Source organism: Mus caroli, unplaced genomic scaffold (assembly GCF_978045245.1).
Source record: "Mus caroli unplaced genomic scaffold, Mus_caroli_1 scaffold_14, whole genome shotgun sequence".
Taxonomy (NCBI): Eukaryota; Metazoa; Chordata; class Mammalia; order Rodentia; family Muridae; genus Mus; species Mus caroli.
Genome location: NW_028227269.1, coordinates 15,119,851 through 15,139,326, shown reverse-complemented (window position 1 = coordinate 15,139,326; position 19,476 = coordinate 15,119,851). Strand labels below are relative to the sequence as shown.

The window sequence follows — 19,476 nt, the reverse complement described above, 5'->3', positions numbered from 1 at the left end:
CACCGGGGTACCGCCAGCTACCCACGACCCCAGCCACAGGATTTTGAGACTGCTGGTGAGTGGAACACAGCTTCTGCTCCAATCTTTAAACAGTGACAACGACAACAACTAACCCCAGAGATTACCAGATGGCGAAAGGTAAACATAATAATCTTACTAACAGAAACCAAGACCACTCACCATCATCAGAACCCAGCACTCCCACTTCGCCCAGTCCAGGGCACCCCAACACACCGGAAAAGCTAGACACGGATCTAAAAGCATATCTCATGATGATGGTAGAGGACTTCAAGAAGGACTTTAATAACACACTTAAAGAAATACAAAGGAACACTGGTAAACAGGTAGAAGACAGTAAAGAGGAAGCACAAAAATCCCTTAAAGAATTGCAGGAGAACACTGCTAAAGAGTTACAAATCCTTAAAGAAAAACACGATAACATAATCAAACAGGTAGAAGTCCTTAATGAAAAACAGGAAAACACATCCAAACAGATGATGGAAATGAACAAAACCATACTAGACCTAAATAGGGAAGTAGACAAAATAAAGAAAACCCAAAATGAGGCAACACTGGAGATAGAAACCCTAGGAGAGAAATCTGGAACCATAGATACGAGCATCAGCAACAGAATACAAGAGATGGAAGAGAGAATCTCAGGTGCAGAAGATTCCATAGAGAACATCGGCACAACAATCAAGGAAAATGTAAAATGCAAAAAGATCCTAACTCAAAACATCCAAGAAATACAGGACACAATGAGAAGACCAAACCTACGGATAATAGGAGTGGATGAGAATGAAGATTTTCAACTCAAAGGACCAGCAAACATCTTCAACAAAATTATAGAAGAAAACTTCCCAAATCTAAAGAAAGAGATGCCCATGAACATACAAGAAGCCTACAGAACTCCAAATAGACTGGACCAGAAAAGAAATACCTCCCGACACATAATAATCAGAACAACAAATGCTCTAAATAAAGATAGAATACTAAAAGCAGTAAGAGAAAAAGGCCAAGTAACATATAAAGGCAAGCCTATCAGAATTACACCAGATTTTTCACCAGAGACTATGAAAGCCAGAAGATCCTGGACGGATGTTATACGGACACTAAAAGAACAAAAATTCCAGCCCAGGCTACTATACCCAGCCAAACTCTCAATTAACATAGATGGAGAAACCAAAGTATTCCACGACAAAACCAAATTCACACATTATCTCTCCACGAATCCAGCCCTTCAAAGGATAATAACAGAAAAAAACCAATACAAGGACAGGAACCACGCCCTAGAAACAACAAGAAGGTAATCCCTCAACAAACCTAAAAGAAGACAGCCACAAGAACAGAATGCCAACTTTAACAACAAAAATAACAGGAAACAACAATTACTTTTCCTTAATATCTCTTAATATCAATGGACTCAACTCCCCGATAAAAAGACATAGACTAACAAACTGGCTACACAAACAAGACCCAACATTTTGCTGCTTACAGGAAACTCATCTCAGAGAAAAAGATAGACACTACCTCAGAATGAAAGGCTGGAAAACAATTTTCCAAGCAAATGGTATGAAGAAACAAGCTGGAGTAGCCATTCTAATAGCTGATAAGATTGACTTCCAACCCAAAGTCATTAAAAAAGACAGGGAGGGACACTTCATACTCATCAAAGGTAAAATCCTCCAAGAGGAACTATCAATCCTGAATATCTATGCTCCAAATACAAAGGCAGCCACATTCATTAAAGAAACTTTAGTAAATCTCAAAGCACACATTGCACCTCACACAATAATAGTGGGAGACTTCAACACACCACTTTCACCAATGGACAGATCATGGAAACAGAAACTAAACAGGGACACAGAGAAACTAAGAGAAATTATGAATCAAATGGATCTGGCAGATATCTACAGAACATTCTATCCTAAAACAAAAGGATATACCTTCTTCTCAGCACCTCATGGTACCTTCTCCAAAATTGACCACATAATTGGTCACAAACAGGCCTCAACAGATAAAAAAATATTGAAATTGTCCCATGCATCCTATCAGATCACCATGGACTAAGGCTGATCTTCAATAACAAAATAAATAATAGAAAGCCAACCTTCACGTGGAAACTGAACAACACTCTTCTCAATGATACCTTGGTCAAGGAAGGAATAAAGAAAGAAATTAAGGACTTTTTAGAGTTCAATGAAAATGAAGCCACAACATACCCAAACTTATGGGACGCAATGAAAGCATTTCTAAGAGGAAAACTCATAGCTCTGAGTGCCTCCAAAAGGAAACTAGAGAGAGCACACATTAGCAGCTTGACAACATACCTAAAAGCACTAGAACAAAAGGAAGCAAATTCACCCAAGAGGAGTAGACGGCAGGAAATAATCAAACTCAGGGGCAAAGTCAACCAAGTGGAAACAAGAAGAACTATTCAAAGAATCAACCAATCAAGGAGCTGGTTCTTTGAGAAAATCAACAAGATAGATAAACCCTTGGCCAGACTCACTAGAGGGCACAGGGAAAGCATCCTAATTAACAAAATCAGAAATGAAAAAGGAGACATAACAACAGATCCTGAAGACATCCAAAACACCATCAGATCCTTCTACCAAAGGCTATACTCAACAAAACTGGAGAACCTGGATGAAATGGAGAAGTTCCTAGACAGATACCAGGTACCAAAGTTGAATCAAGATCAGGTTAATGATCTAAACAGCCCTATATCCCCCAAAGAAATAGAAGCAGTCATTAATAGTCTCCCAACTAAAAAAAGCCCAGGACCAGATGGGTTTCGTGCAGAGTTCTATCAGACCTTCAAAGAAGATCTAATCCCAGTTCTTCACAAACTATTCCACAAAATAGAAACAGAAGGTACTCTACCCAACTCATTCTATGAAGCCACAATTACTCTGATACCTAAACCACAAAAAGACCCAACAAAGATAGAAAACTTCAGACCAATATCCCTTATGAATATTGATGCAAAAATCCTCAATAAAGTTCTTGCTAACCGAATCCAAGAACACATCAAAACAATCATCCATCCTGACCAAGTAGGTTTCATCCCAGGGATGCAGGGATGGTTCAATATACGGAAATCCATCAACGTAATCCAGTATATAAACAAACTCAAAGATAAAAACCACATGGTCATCTCATTAGATGCGGAAAAAGCATTTGACAAGATCCAACACCCATTCATGATAAAAGTCTTGGAAAGATCAGGAATTCAAGGCCCATACCTAAACATGATAAAAGCAATCTACAGCAAACCAGTAGCCAACATCAAAGTAAATGGTGAGAAGCTTGAAGCAATCCCTCTAAAATCAGGGACTAGACAAGGCTGTCCACTTTCTCCATACCTATTCAACATTGTACTTGAAGTCCTAGCCAGAGCAATTCGACAACAAAAGGAGATCAAAGGGATACAAATTGGAAAAGATGAAGTCAAAATATCACTCTTTGCAGATGATATGATAGTATATATAAGTGACCCTAAAAATTCCACCAGAGAACTCCTAAGCCTGATAAACAGCTTCGGTGAAGTAGCTGGATATAAAATTAACTCAAACAAATCTATGGCCTTTCTCTACACAAAGAATAAACAGGCTGAAAAAGAAATTAGGGAAACAACACCCTTCTCAATAGTCACAAATAATATAAAATATCTTGGCGTGACTCTAACTAAGGAAGTGAAAGATCTGTATAATAAAAACTTCAAGTCTCTGAAGAAAGAAATTATAGAAGATCTCAGAAGATGGAAAGATCTCCCATGCTCATGGATTGGCAGGATCAACATTGTAAAAATGGCTATCTTGCCAAAAGCAATCTACAGATTCAATGCAATCCCCATCAAAATTCCAACTCAATTCTTCAACGAATTAGAAAGTGCAATCTGCAAATTCATCTGGAATAACAAAAAACCTAGGATAGCAAAAACTCTTCTCAAGGATAAAAGAACCTCTGGTGGAATCACCATGCCGGACCTAAAGCTCTACTACAGAGCAATTGTGATAAAAACTGCATGGTACTGGTATAGTGACAGACAAATAGACCAATGGAATAGAATTGAAGACCCAGAAATGAACCCACACACCTACGGTCACTTGATCTTCGACAAGGGAGCTAAAAGCATCCAGTGGAAGAAAGACAGCATTTTCAACAAATGGTGCTGGCACAACTGGTTGTTAACATGTAGAAGAATGTGAATCGATCCATTCCTATCTCCTTGTACTAAGGTCAAGTCTAAGTGGATTAAGGAACTTCACATAAAACCAGAGACACTGAAACTTATAGAGGAGAAAGTGGGGGAAAGCCTTGAAGATATGGGCACAGGGGAAAAATTCTTGAATAGAACAGTAATGGCTTGTGCTGTAAGATCGAGAATTGACAAGTGGGACCTCATGAAACTACAAAGCTTCTGCAAGGCTAAAGACACCATTAATAAGACAAAAAAAACACCAACAGATTGGGAAAGGATCTTCACCTATCCTAAATCAGATAAGGGACTAATATCCAATATATATAAAGAACTCAAGAAGGTGGACTCCAGAAAGTCAAATAACCCCATTAAAAAATGGGGCTCAGAACTGAACAAAGAATTCTCACCTGAGGAATACCGAATGGCAGAGAAGCACCTGAAAAAATGTTCAACATCCTTAATCATCAGGGAAATGCAAATCAAAACAACCCTGAGATTCCACCTCACACCAGTCAGAATGGCTAAGATCAAAAATTCAGGTGACAGCAGATGCTGGCGAGGATGTGGAGAAAGAGGAACACTCCTCCATTGTTGGTGGGATTGCAAGCTTGTACAACCACTCTGGAAATCAGTCTGGCGGTTCCTCAGAAAATTGGACATAGTACTACCGGAGGATCCAGCAATACCTCTCCTGGGCATATATCCAGAAGATGTCCCAACCGGTAAAAAGGACACATGCTCCACTATGTTCATAGCAGCCCTATTTATAATAGCCAGAAGCTGGAAAGAACCCAGATGTCCCTCAACAGAGGAATGGATACAGAAATTATGGTACATTTACACAATGGAGTACTACTCAGCTATTAAAAGAATGAATTTATGAAATTCCTAGCCAAATGGATGGACCTGGAGGGCATCATCCTGAGTGAGGTAACCCAATCAGAAAAGAACTCACACGATATGTACTCACTGATAAGTGGATATTAGCCCAAAACTTAGGATACCCAAGATATAAGATACAATTTGCTAAACGCATGAAACTCAAGAAGAATGAAGACCAAAGTGTGGACACTGTGCACCTTATTAGAATTGGGAAAAAAACAAGATTTTGCTGAAAGGACCCAAATATAGCTGTCTCTTGTGAGACGATGCCGGGGCCTAGCAAACACAGGAGTGGATGTTCACAGTCAGCTATTGGATGTATCACAGGGCTCCCAATGGAGAAGCTAGAGAAAGTACCCAAGGAGCTAAAGGGATCTGCAACCCTATTGTTGGAACAACATGATGTACTAACCAGAACCCCGGAGCTCTTGTCTCTAGCTGCATATGTATCGAAAGATGACCTAGTCGGCCATCAATGGAAAGAGAGGCCCATTGGACTTGCAAACTTTATATGCCCCAATATAGGGGAATGCCAGGGCCAAAAGAATGGGAATGGGTGGGTAGGGAAGTGGGGGCCGCTATGGGGGACTTTTGGGATAGCATTGGAAATATAATTGAGGAAAATATGTAATAAAAATATTAAAAATTAAAAAAAAAAAAGATCACAGATGTCTTCTCCTTGGAGTCTGTAGATGCCAGAAGGGTTTGGACACATGTACCGCAGAAACAACAGATGCCTGCATTTTAATATGTAAAAAAAGACTACACTGCAAATAGAAAAAATTAAGATAGTCCATGATAAACTCAAATTTAAACAACCTCTCTCTAAACATACTGACCTACACAAAGAGATAGAGGTAGAATCTAACCAGAGGAAGTTAAGGATACACATGAAAACACGGGTAGTAAATAATCTCTTACTGTCTACAAAAGAAGGGAAAGCACACACACAGCCCAACACCAACACCACCCGCAGCTGCAACAACACAACAAAATACAAGGAGTTAGCAATCACCATTTATTGACTCATTCAATAAAAATAAGTTTTGATTTGGGAGAAAATGTAGCTATAAGTTGACCCAGGACTTTGAGGTTTTTGTGTTTGAAAGCTATACAACTTTCTGTCTCAGGTTGGGTGTGGGCGGTGGGGTTTTGAAGATAAACTTCTGAGTATACTTTTGTGTCTCTCACTGATAAGTAGTGACTTAATTCCAATAAATTCTTTTTTTTCGCAGACAGGGTTTTACTGTGTAGCCCTGGCTGTCCTGGAACTCACTCTAGACTAGTCGAGCCTTGAAGTCAGAAATCTGCCTGCATCTGCCTCCAGAGTGCTAGGATTAAAGGAGTGCATCACCACCACCCAGCCCAATAAATTCTTATCCTTTGCATTGTCCTGGTGTGTGAATTGTGTTGAACCTCAGTGGACCCAACAATGTAAAGGCTTTACCACACTGCTGACATTCATAGCATCTGTCACCAGTATGAATAGTCTCATAAAAAGAAGAATATCCATAAAAAGAAGCTCAATGAAAAAGCTTCACCATACTAAATAGATTCACAATGTTTCTACCCAGTTCAAATTCTTCCATGATGAAGATAACTACAAAATTGTGCAAAGGCTTTACCATATTAAATATACTCAGAGGATTTCTCCCTCAGCCTTTCAATGGCTAGGAACAGATCTCATGACCAAATCAACTCTCAGAAAAGCAAACATTTAAATTGGGGTTTCTCTGCCGTACAGTTTGTCTTGTGTATGCCTAAAGAACTCTGACATGCAAAGGCTTTACTACATTCATAACATTGACATGGGTTCTCACTTGTATGTGACCTTTTATGTCATTGTAGATGACCGTGACATCAAATGCTTTACAACACCGATTACCTTCCTAAGGTTTCTGTCTTCTATGTGTTCTTTGAAAATAATGGAGATGAGAGAGTTTTAAAAAGTCTTTACCACATTGATTGCATTCATGAGGTTTCTTTCAAGTGTGAAATCTTTTATGTTTCGAAGACGAGTGGGATATGCACAGGCTTTAGCACACTAACTACATTCGTAAGGTTTCTATCTAATATGGGTTCTTCTATGATTATAGGGACAATAACTTTGAGAAAAGGCTTTATCACACTGATTCTATTTCTAAGGTTTCTCTCCATCATGGGTTCTTCTATGATATTGGAGACAATAAAGGCTTTACCACATTGATTACATTCATAGTGTTTCTCTCCAGTATGGTTTTTTTTTACATTTCAATTTTTTATTAGATATTTTCTTCATTTACATTTAAAATATTATCCCGAAAGTCCCCCTATAAACACCCCCCGCACTGCTCCCCTACCCACCCACTCCCACTTCTGGACCCTGGCATTCCCCTATACTGGGGCTTATACAGTTTGCAAGACCAAGAGGCCTTTCTTCCCAACGATGGCAGAATAGGCCATAATCTGCTACATATGCAGCTAGAGACATGAGTCTTGGGGTACTGGTTAGTTCATGTTGTCGTTCCGCCTGCAGGGTTGTAGACCCCTTCAGCTCCTTGGGGACTTTCTCAGGCTCCTCCATTGAGGGCCCTGTGTTCCATCCAATAGAAGACTGTGAGCATCCACTTATGTATTTGCCAGGCACTGGAATAGCCTCACAAGAGACAGCTATATCAGTAAAGCATGTGTTCTTTTATAACATTGGAGATGACTGTGATGTGCAAAGGCTTTACCAATTACATTCATAGGGTTTCTCCTCCAGTATGTGTTCTCTTATGACATTGGAGATAACTGGGTCTTGCAAAGGCTTTACCATGTTGATTACATTCATAGGGTTTCTCTCCAGTATGTGTTCTTTTATGAGACTGGAGACCATTGTGACCTGCAAAGGCTTTACCACATTGATTATATTAATAGGGCTTCTCTCCAGTATGTATTCTTTTATGATATTGGAGATGACTGTGTTGTGCAAAGGCTTTACCACATTGATTACATTCATAGGGTTTCTCTCCAGTATGTGTTCTTTTATGACATTGGAGACTACAGAGTTGTGCAAAGGCTTTACCACATTGATTACATTCATAGGGTTTCTCTCCAGTATGTGTTCTTTTATGATATTGGAGATGACTGTGTTGTGAAAAGGCTTTACCACATTGATTACATTCATAGGGTTTCTCTCCAGTATGTTTTCTTTTGTGATATTGGAGACTAATGAGTTGTGCAAAGGCTTTACCACATTGATTACATTCATAGGGTTTCTCTCCAGTATGTGTTCTTTTATGATATTGGAGACCATTGTGACTTGTAAAGGCTTTGCCACATTGATGACATTTATAGGGTTTCTCTCCAGTATGTGTTCTTTTATGACATTGGAGACCACTGAGTAGTGCAAAGGCTTTACCACATTGATTACATTCATAGGGTTTCTCTCCAGTATGTGTTCTGTTATGACATTTTAAACTACGGAGTTGTGCAAAGGCTTTACCACATTGATTACATTCATAGGGTTTCTCTCCAGTATGTGTTCTTTTATGATATTGGAGACTACAGAGTTGTGCAAAGGCTTTACCACATTGATTACATTCATAGGGTTTCTCTCCAGTATGTGTTGTTTTATGATATTGGAGACCATTGTGACTTGTAAAAGCTTTACCACATTGATTACATTTATATGGTTTTTCTCCAGTACGTGTTCTTTTATAACGTTGAAGATGACTGCATTTTTTAAAGGCTTGACTACATTGATGACATTCACGAGGTTTCTCTCCAGTATGGGTTCTTTCATGGTATTGAAGATGACTGGGTGTTGGAAAGTCTTTAACACATTGGTTATGTTCATGTGTTTTCTCTCCAATTTGTCTTCTTTTATGACTTCGGAGATGACTGGGACATGAAAAAGCTTTAGAACGTTCATTACATTCATAGAGTTTCTCTCCACTATGATTACTTACATACCTGCAATGAAAATTGGCATATGTGATATGTTTACTACATTAATTCCCCTGTTCAATCATTTCATCAAGATGAATAAAGTTTACAAATTGGTCTACTGATAAAGATGTACCAGATCATCTGGTTTTATCACTTCATATGTTCATGTGTTCTCCCTCATTATGGGTTGTTTTGCATCTTCTGAGATATCTGTGATGGTTATTACATGGCTGACATGGAACAACTCAGAGCTTTATAACACTAATTGCTTTCATAATTTTTCCAGTAGCATGAATTGTATCACATTTGAATGTGAACCAGGACAAACAAAAGAATTTCCAAATTCCTAGTACCCATAAAGATTTTGTACAGTGTGAGCTTGGAGAAGTTCCCAGTAAAATTAGAAAACCAATTGATTGCAAACGTTTCTCATATTCAGAATGTCTACCAAAGGCAGAATCTGACATATTTTCTCACTGCTCTGGGATAGAAAGCAGTACATTGCTTCTTTCAATATCCCTATGCTCACATGGCTTTCATCCATTGTGACACATGATATATATATTGAAAGAAGAATAACAGATGAAAGGTTTCCACATTGCATTCACACTGTTTGACTTTTTGTTCCTCATAGACATGTAATATATGAATTAAGGTTTCTCCTATGACAATACTCTTGACTCTCATAAACTGTACCCTAAACAATGATCAATTTCACTATAAGAATATGAGTATCAACAACTTTCCCATGGATTATTTGCTAATCTGAAGGTTTTGGATATATATTTATCACTATTCGATGTGCAATATCTAAGTCTTGTAAGTCTATACACATTGTCAGATCAGTATAGCTCTAATAGAGCTACAAATTGAATAAAGGTATCTCTTAAGGCAATGTTTCCTCGTCTTTTTTTTTTTTAAAGAGCAATGCTTTGATAGATAAATCAGGTAACTACATCAAGGCAGAACTTTTTTTAAAGAATATTATAATTAGGGATAGTGAGATGGCTCAGTGGTTAAGAGTGCAGATTGCTCTTCCGAAGGTCCTGAGTTCAAATCCCGGCAACCACATGGTGGCTCACAACCATCAGTAACGAAATCTGGTGCCCTCTTCTGGAGTATCTGAGGACAGCTACAGTGTACTTACATATAATAAATAAATAAATCTTAAAAAAAGAATATTGTAATTATAGTTACACTTGAAGTATTGACATTTTACACTTCTGCTTTTCTTTAGAGCTTCCATAAAATAGTAATATTTCCTCAGAGCCATAATTGCATCAGCTTGCACATGAAAATTACCTTTCATTTCTTCTTGAACTATGACAACGTCCTTCAATATGATGGTTTTCCCAAGTGTAGCCTAAAAGACAGTACCAGAAAAATGAATGATATAGTATTGGAAATAAGGCAAAATTCAAGGTACTGTGAATTTTCACATCACTGGACACTATTTATTCAGCTCAGTCTTCCTTGTTCTCAATTGAAATAACTGAGCATCATCACTCACCAAGAGACATGTCTTCCTACTATTTTGAAAAGCAAAAGAAAATTCACAGTCATACCTATAACAGTGAGGTTCCAGTAGGTCTCCAGCATCACATCTTTGTAGAGACTCTTCTGGGAAGGATCCAGCAAATTCCACTCTTCCCCAGTGAAGTTCACGTGCACATCATCATAAGTCACTGCATCCTAAAATATCCCATACATGTGTACATCACAAAGCATGGTACTGACATCACTGTAAAGTAATGTATGCTTCCTTGACCATCTATACATGTAATTCTGGTGCTTTCTCCACTGACTTTCAGGCACAAAAGTCATAATCTAAGTACCATAACATTTTAAAGGAAATTGAGTTGAAGGTTCACCTGTGTTGCTTATGAACATTTTAAATAAATAGGAAAAAGTCTTTCAAGAGGAATTCCAATTGAGAGGGAGATGTAGGGTGAAACAGATCAACAGTACTGAGGACACATCCCAGAAATTGTAAGAAGAATCACAAACGAGAAAAATCCTGGACAAGCAGGGTGTATTTGTTCATGTCTTTAATCCCAGAGTCACAGGTAGGTATACGTCATTGAGGTGGATCCCAGTCTGTTCTATGTAACACATTCCAGGGCAGCAAAGGTTACATATTAAGACCCTTACTCCACTGCAAAAATCAACCACGGAGACAAAAATGATAGAAAGAACTCAGTTGTGTACTACAGTTCCTACAAAGAAGTATACATTGCCTGCACTTCTGTACTCATCTAGCAGAAACAGGAAGTGTACTGCTTTAAACTGCAACATTAGTAAAACTTTACTAGCAATCAAGGCACATTTAATGGACCAATGGACAGATGAAAATATTAGTAATATAAGTGTTGAACATAAAAATCAACATAAGGCATGAGAGAGCGATAACTCAGCCGTGGAAAGCTCTTGCTGGTCTTCCAAATAACGGTGGTCAATTACTAGCATTCATGTGACCCATGGCTTTATGAACAGGAGTTCTGAGTCCACGTTCCAACAACACTAAGGATGAGGCACACATGATATTCATATTCATGCACACAGGCAAAATACTACTTATTTTAAAATTTCAAAACAAACACAGAATTTAGGGAAACATCAACACCCAAAATCCAATGACTCTGAAGCCTCAGGCAGTATTGATGTCATGAGCATATGCCATCCTGAAAAATAGACTACAACCTATGTGCCCAGAGGGTACACAAGGGGCCCCAACCCCGCTCAAAGGAGAAACAGAGGAGATTGGGAGGAGGGAGTCTGTGAGGGCAGGGACATAGAGTAGGGACCGTGATCAGGGTGATAATGAATATCTAAATTATAAGGTAAAGAAGAAAAAAGGAAAGAAAGAAAAAGGAAATTTTTGAGTGTATATACACTTTCATCTTCCGCGAGATGAATCTAGAAAGGCTCCTGCACGGTTGAAATGTCTAAAGTCTCTGCTGATACTCAAGACAATATCTTGACAGCCACATCTTGCAAAATCAGAAAGCAAGTTATATCTTTCCAACATAAAATGGCACTGAATACCCCTTCCCATTCCAATCAAAAGGAATGTGCACACAGTGAGAGAAGATTGGACAAAGGCAAGAAAAACAGCAGGGCAAACACCAAATCCTATAGCTTTGTCTCAAACACATTGGACTTCAATTCCTAAAGGCATAGATGGTGCTCTTCCTGTAACTTCTCATACATCTCTCAGTTTGGGTACTTCATCTCCCTGTAAGCATCTCTCCATGGCAGATTTCTCAGTGATTTAGTTTTCTCCACAACCTGTGGTCACAAAATGCAACTCAAGCATCAACCTCACCACTTAAAAGCAAGGAACTCAAACAGAGTCTTCCCTGGGATCCTGACTGTCAAAAGATGGCTGGAGTGGTGCTAAACTGACACCATAGAGAAAGAATCTATGACCATGCTATTTTCATCTTTCAGTTTCCAGAAGCAGCACGATATGGATGATCCTGTGAAGTTTGGCTTCTAAATTAATGGACCCTGTCTTCCTTGGACCACATTTGCAGCAAGTTTTGTTTAAGGTTCCATCCTGGGATGAGGAAACACGTTGAATACTCCTTCCATTAATTTAAAACACAGCAAGCAGGAGGAAGTGCTACACTTAGGGTACCTTCATAGGCACATACCCACAAGGGCATTTGCTCCACTAAGTTCATAGCCACTTTATTTATAACAGTTAGAAACAGGAAAGAATGCAGATGTTCCTCAACTGAAATGTAGACACAAAAACCATGTTTCATTTACAAAATAGGGTGCTATTCAGGTATAAAAAACAAGGACATTATGAATTTTGCTGAGAAATGGGTACAACTAGAAACTAATATCTGGAATGAGGTAACTCAGGCCTAAAAGGACATGCATGTACGTCCTCACTTACAAGTGAATAATAACCATAAGTACAGGATATCCACACTGCACTTCATAGACCAAAAGACACTAAACAAGACAAGGCACAATTGAGCATGGTTGAATCTCACTCAGAAGGGGGTATGAAAGAAACAGAAGAGGCAGGTGGGAAGGGAGAAAACTGGATGGGACGGTAGTCCAGAAAGAAGAAGGGGAGTGTTAGGAACAGGTGTGGAAAGAGACAAGGGAAGGCCGGAGAGCCAGGAAAATGAAATGAAATCAGCAGATGCTGGGAGGGAGCGGGGTTAGGGTGGGGGCATCTGTAGAATGTGCCTGAGACTATGAATGGAAGGGCACAAATGCAGCTAGGGAGGTGATCTTAGCTGAGATAGATAGCATTGAGTTATGGACCATGAAGAGGTGACATCTTGCAGTCAGGCAGAACCACCAGTGAAGTGTTCACTACACCAAGAAAACCAAAAACCTTTCCTCCCAAAATTTGTTCTGTTTGCAAGGAAGGCAGGCACAAAGTTGAAACAGAGACTGAGGGAATGGCCAAACTATACCCTGCCCAACTGGTAACCCATCCCATGGGCAAGCACCAAGGCTGGCATTACTGAGGATAATTTGTTATACTTGCAGATAGTAGCTTAGCATCATTGTCCTCTGAGCGTTTCCATCCAGCATCTGACTGAAACATATGCAGAGACCCACAGCCTAACATTGGACAGGGCTCTTTTAAAAGAGTAGGGGAAAGAATTGACGGCCTCTGAAGGAATAGGAAGGCCATGAGGAGACCCTCAGAGTCAACTAACCTGGAACCTAGGAGACCCTCAGAGTCAGAGCCACCAACCAAAGAGCACACACAGACTGGGATGGAGGCCCACACCATATATGTAGTGGATGTGCTGCTCAGTCTTCATGGGGTCCCCAACATACAGAGCGGGACATGTCCCTTAAGCTGTTCCTTTCTGTGTAAACTGTTTCCCTAACTGGGCTGCCTTGTCTGACCTCAGTGGGAAAGGATGTGTCTAACCCTGCAGAGACTTGACATGCCATAGTTGGGGGATACTCAAGTGGTTCCCACCCTCCCTGGGGAAATAAAAGGGAGTCAGTGATGAGGGACTGTGGAAGGTGGAATGGGGTGGGTGTACCGATTGGAATGTAACTTGAATAAAGAAATTGAAAGATTGAACAATAGAATAAAAATATTTAAATCAGGCAATAATTTTTACTCAATACTCAATATCTCAGGGCATAAGCCAAGTACAAAAGTTTTGGTTTTTTTTTTTGGGGGGGGGGGGGCAAAATATCACACAAATGACCTCTTCTTAAAGATTTCAGTTTATTTTCCACTGAAATTCTATGACCTCAACTTCGTGTGGCTGCATTATTGTCAACACTCCAATCTTCCAGACCCTATGGGAAGAACCGATTAAGCTCCATGTACAGCTTTCTATGATTTTTGCCATCTCAATTTCTGATATTTTCCATATTCCTTCAAAAGAGACCATAGATTCTGTCCAGCAGCAAAATCAGCTTTTGAAACAATTGCTGTTGTTGTTGTTATTGTTGTTGTTCTACCTTGCTACTCTGCTGCTGAGATGGTTTCCTCTGAGCAGAAGCATCTCAGGTAATAAATGTTTGTTTTACATGGTTCTGTCAGATCACAACTGACCACACTGGGAGCTCAGACTGGAAACTGAAGCTAGAAAATGAAGGCAAAAACATTTGACAAACACTACTTCCTGCCTTGCTTTCTTGCTTGGTCACTCTCTCATGCTCTGTAGCCTCCCTCAGCCTCGAAGCAGGCTGATCCAGACTTTGACTTTTTTGCTGCCACTAAGGAGATTACCTAGTGTCATTGTCAGGGATTCTATTCCTAAACAAACATCATGACCAAGAAGCAAGTTGGGGGGGAAAGGGTTTATTCGGCTTACACTTCCATATTGCTGTTCATCACCAAGGAAGTCAGGACTGGAACTCAAGCAGGTCAGAAAGCAGGAGCTGATGCAGAGGCCATGGAGGGATGGTACTTACTGGCTTGATTCCCTGGCTTGCTCAGCTTCCTTTCTTATAGAACCCAAGACCACCAGACCAGGGATGGTCCCACCCACAAGGGGCCTTACCCCTTGATCCCTAATTGAGAAAAGGCCTTACAGTTGGATCTCATGGAGGCATTTCCTCAACTGAAGCTCCTTTCTCTGTGATAACTCCAGCTGTGTCAAGTTGACACATAAAACCAGCCAGTACACCTAGGGTAGAGCCTTCTGACCTTGATGGCCCTATTTGTCTTCTCTAAAACACTGCTTCCTGCTGAAAGGTCCTTGAGAGGTTCTGGAGACAAGCCCTGTAGATCGCCTATGGGCTGGCTCCAGGCACCAAGAATGGGCTGTTGGGGGATGGGCCTACCCTCTTTATAAGCAGAGACTCTCAGTGAACTTCAGAGGCTTTGAACAGAAAGGATTGTCTTGGCCTCATTCTTTTGTTGCCCTCTGATCTCTTTCAGACCCGTGCTGCCTTTCAGGGGAACCCAGTTCACATGGCCACAGGCAGCTACAATTCTCACCTAGCTCTCTCATCCAACCCATGACCACTTGTTTCCCAATATTGCCACCATTCCTGGGAGAGTCTTCCTATATCAATTATCAACACTATCTCTCAGAGACATAGAAACCAGCCATTCTGATGAGGGCACACCTGCAACTGAGGCTCCTTCAGATGACTGTAGTCTGAAATGTTGAGTTAAAACAACTATGACACAGAGACAATAATAAGTGAGAAAGTTGTAAAATTCCAAAACCAAAGATCTAACCATCTCATTACAGGACCCCTGCCACCACATCAGGGATTTGGAGTAGTGTCTGAGCCAGGATAAAATGGGAAGGGCTCCTGGTTCAGACATTGGAAGGATACGATGGAATGGGGAGAAGAGAGGCTGCACTGCCCTGTGGTGAGGTGTCCTTAACCCTGGATTCCCAGGCCAGGGAGACCAAAGAGGTGGCCAAACAGCTAGAAGGTGAATAGAGGAGCAGATTGCCCCACAGACCCGGAAATAAGACTCCTGGTCTAAGGAAGATATGCTAACTTTGCTGGAAGGGATGAAAAACAACCTCCCATATACTGACAGCTCCAAGTTCAAAACTACAGAGTCACATATAGACTGAGAACAGGGTTGTTTAGAAGGGGGCAAAATGAGGTCTCTGTCCTTTCCACCGTTTTGCAGAGTCTGATTTTGCCCTGAATGTGGTCATAAAGAGCTCTCTGTCAGGGGCAATTTAATGGGTACAGGTCCTCTTGATAAGAAGGACTTAATCCAAGGTGGAGGGTGAATAACTATATCAATTGGGATGGAAACAGTCTCACTTCCTCTCTCAGTAAGAGAATACTAAAGTGGCACACACATAATAGAGGGCCACCAGGGGGCGGTGAAGGCTAAGCAGCAGATTCCACCACTTGTACAGAGGAGAAAATGAAGAGAGGATGGCAGCTGTGAGCCATGGAGAAGGGTTCCGAGACTACTGTAACTTCCCAGAAATCAAGACCAGGGGCACACGACCCCTATTCCAGGCCCTGGAACATCTTCCTGGCCCTTTCTTGCCACGACTCTCCAGCATTTCCACTTCACTGGAGTTCCACATTCACTATGTTCATCTCCCTCCATGAGTACTCAAGAAAAATCAAAAAACCAAGGTACACAGACAGATTTCTGACAGACAGGTCACTCACACAAAGAACAGCAATGACACATCCTAACAGACGTCTTTCAACCCTTCAGATGGGAGTCCTGAGGGTCTTGGGGTTCCAGTCAAAGCATCAAGGTTTTATGCCTAACTCACAGAAACTGCAATGACCAGCACAGAGCTGATTGCAATGCAAATACACAGAGGCCATTTTTATGAGCTCAGTAACAAGGACTCTCAGCAGTCAAACTCCCATTAGGTACAAACTGAGAGACCATGTCTAGAGGTTTTGTGTATTTATTGTAGTTACACCAAGATTGGGGGGGGGGGGGTTTTACAAAAATAGAGAGCTGCTATAGCTGGTGGTCCATGTATATAAAGCACGCCTGACAACAGACACAGGGGATGGAGGCAGGAAATGACATAAGCAGTTGCTAAGTCCCAAAGATCAGAACATGAAATTAGCTTGCATACAAATCAGCATTGTAATATTTTAAAAACTGTATGTCTGGCATAATGTGCAGGAACCAAGCAAGGGGGGCCAAAAAAAAAAATCTGACAACTAATTTGGGTAAGCTGTTTTTGTTTTTGTTTTTGTTTTCTATAGGAGGTCTTAGTTATCTCTATGTAGCTTGACCCTGCTGATGTTCCTTAACTGGCTGTTGATAAGGGGATTTTGTCATGGGATTTTTGCTGGAATGTACAAATGTACATTCTCAAAAAGCAAACTGGAGCCGGGCGTGGTGGCCCACGCCTTTAATCCCAGCACTCGGGAGGCAGAGGCAGGCAGATTTCTGAGTTCGAGGCCAGCCTGGTCTACAAAGTGAGTTTCAGGACAGCCAGGGCTATACAGAGAAACCCTGTCTCGAAAAACCAAAAAAAAAAAAAAAAAAGCAAACTGTTTGGGATTTACAAACTCATCTCTGTTCCTGAGCCCCTGATTATCGACAGAAACTCCTGGTTAACCACAACCATGCCTGTCTGTAGACTAGACTTTGTCCAAAGACCTACCTCACTATCTGTTACTGCAGACCCTAATATCAGCTGCCCTTATCACTGGAACAGAATACCAGTGGAAATTTCATCTCTTGCTGTGCATCCTCCTATAGATACCATAGACAATCCCCACCTGCCCATCCATTCCTGCCTCATCCCTGTGTCTCAGCCCCCACTTGGGCAGATACTCCCTGTTCAACCACATTCCATGCCTGAAAGGACACAAGGTAAGCTTCCATAGATCAACTTCATGATTGATTTCTTACTCCAGATTCAATTTTCCCAGTTGTTCCAAAATTGTATTAAACACCATGGGCTGCTTGACCTCTCTCCTGACTATGTCTCCTTGTGGATTACTAAGATCTTCTGTTCCTGCCTGTCTCTTCTCTTAGCTTTTAATATCACAAAGCATCCCCTCTTGAGCATACCCACCTAATAGGTCAGTAAAATAGGAAACTGTCAATGAACACTCTTTAAATCCATGCATCAAACAGTAACCCAGGAACAAAACTCCCCCCCAAAAAAGACAAACCCAGAGGCCAGTACCTAGGTCAATTATCACCCAAACAGAGATGGCTACACACCAGCATAGCAACATAGAGAGTAACAGCCGGGAACAATTGCAACCAAGAAATCCAAGCTATCCCATCACAGCAGGTCTGAGAAATTAAAGCATGCAACAGATAAAGTGCAAAAGAGGTTGTTTGGGGGAAGGGAGAGGAGTGAGAACCTGGGGAAGGGATAGAAATACACAAGAGGACCTGCAGACAGGCACACAGACAGGGAGGAGAAAGAGAGCCATGAGGGGAGAGATGACAGAGTGTGTGCATGTGCAGAGAACAGAGACAGGGAACAAAAATAGAGATCTGCTATAGCTGGTGGTCCATGTATATAAAGCACGCCTGACAACAGACACAGGGGATGGAGGCAGGAAATGACATAAGCGTTGCTAAGTCCCTAAGAGCAGGACATGAGATTACCTGTACACTGACAACTACAGAGGCAAGGTTCACCCATAGAACAGGAAAGGAAGACAGAATCTCAGGGATTCAAGAGGAAGAGAAAAAATTGATTATCTCAGTCAAAAAAATGTGGATTCTAAAAGTCTCGTGGCAATAAACAACTGGGACTTCAGCAAAATATGTGAAGGCGAAAATTACAAACGATTGAAATAGAAGAATATCCTCTCAGAGGTCTATCATTTTTCAATAAAACCACAAAAAAATTCTGAAATTATTAAAGTCCCTTTGCCAAATAATTATCAACTCACTAAACATATGATGCAAAAAATATGAAAAAGCTGCAACAGAACAAAAATTAACAAAACCAAAACAAAACAAAACAAAAACAAGTATAATGTATGAAATCAGACCTATTAGATTTTTACCTGTCTTCTTAATGTATACTAAAAGACAAAGGGGTTTGGACATGTGTGCTACAGACTCAAAGAAACCACCCTTGTTTTCACAAGCCAGCCTAAGGTTCAAACGATTTGGGCAATGATAGGGAAGTTATTCAGAGGTCACCCCCGATGGAGCAAGTGAGGAGCAACACGAGAGACCTCACAGGTGCTCACATATGACTTATACTTCCCATCCAGCCCCAGAGAGGACTCACCACCCCAGCTTCCACTGCTCAGCACCCTGCCCCTACCCTCTGTGGGCAGTAACCCTGTGCTCACCATGCCTCGAATTCAGAGCTTCCCTGAGGTCCTCTCACAGCACCCAACAGCAGAGCTCAGAGCAGGACACAGAGAACCATTCAAGCCTGCACAGCCACAGTGAACTTGGGGAAAGGCACCCATAAGATCCCGCCTCCTTGTCTGACTGGCAGGTCGGACTGGAGACCTTGATTGGCCAGTGGGTCTCACCCTTCCCCAAGGTTAAAGTGTGCTTCATGTCCAGAGTCAGACCTTTTCCA

General features: G+C 40.9%; 1 protein-coding gene and 1 pseudogene across 1 annotated transcript in view; both read right to left on the bottom strand.

Moving 5' to 3' along the window:
* Positions 1-19,476, bottom strand: part of LOC147001104 (arf-GAP with SH3 domain, ANK repeat and PH domain-containing protein 2-like) — a 44,927-nt gene that overhangs the window by 15,323 nt on the left and 10,128 nt on the right. The gene's annotated exons all lie outside the window — the stretch shown is intronic.
* On the bottom strand, positions 7,444-8,984 carry LOC147001105 (uncharacterized; annotated as a pseudogene).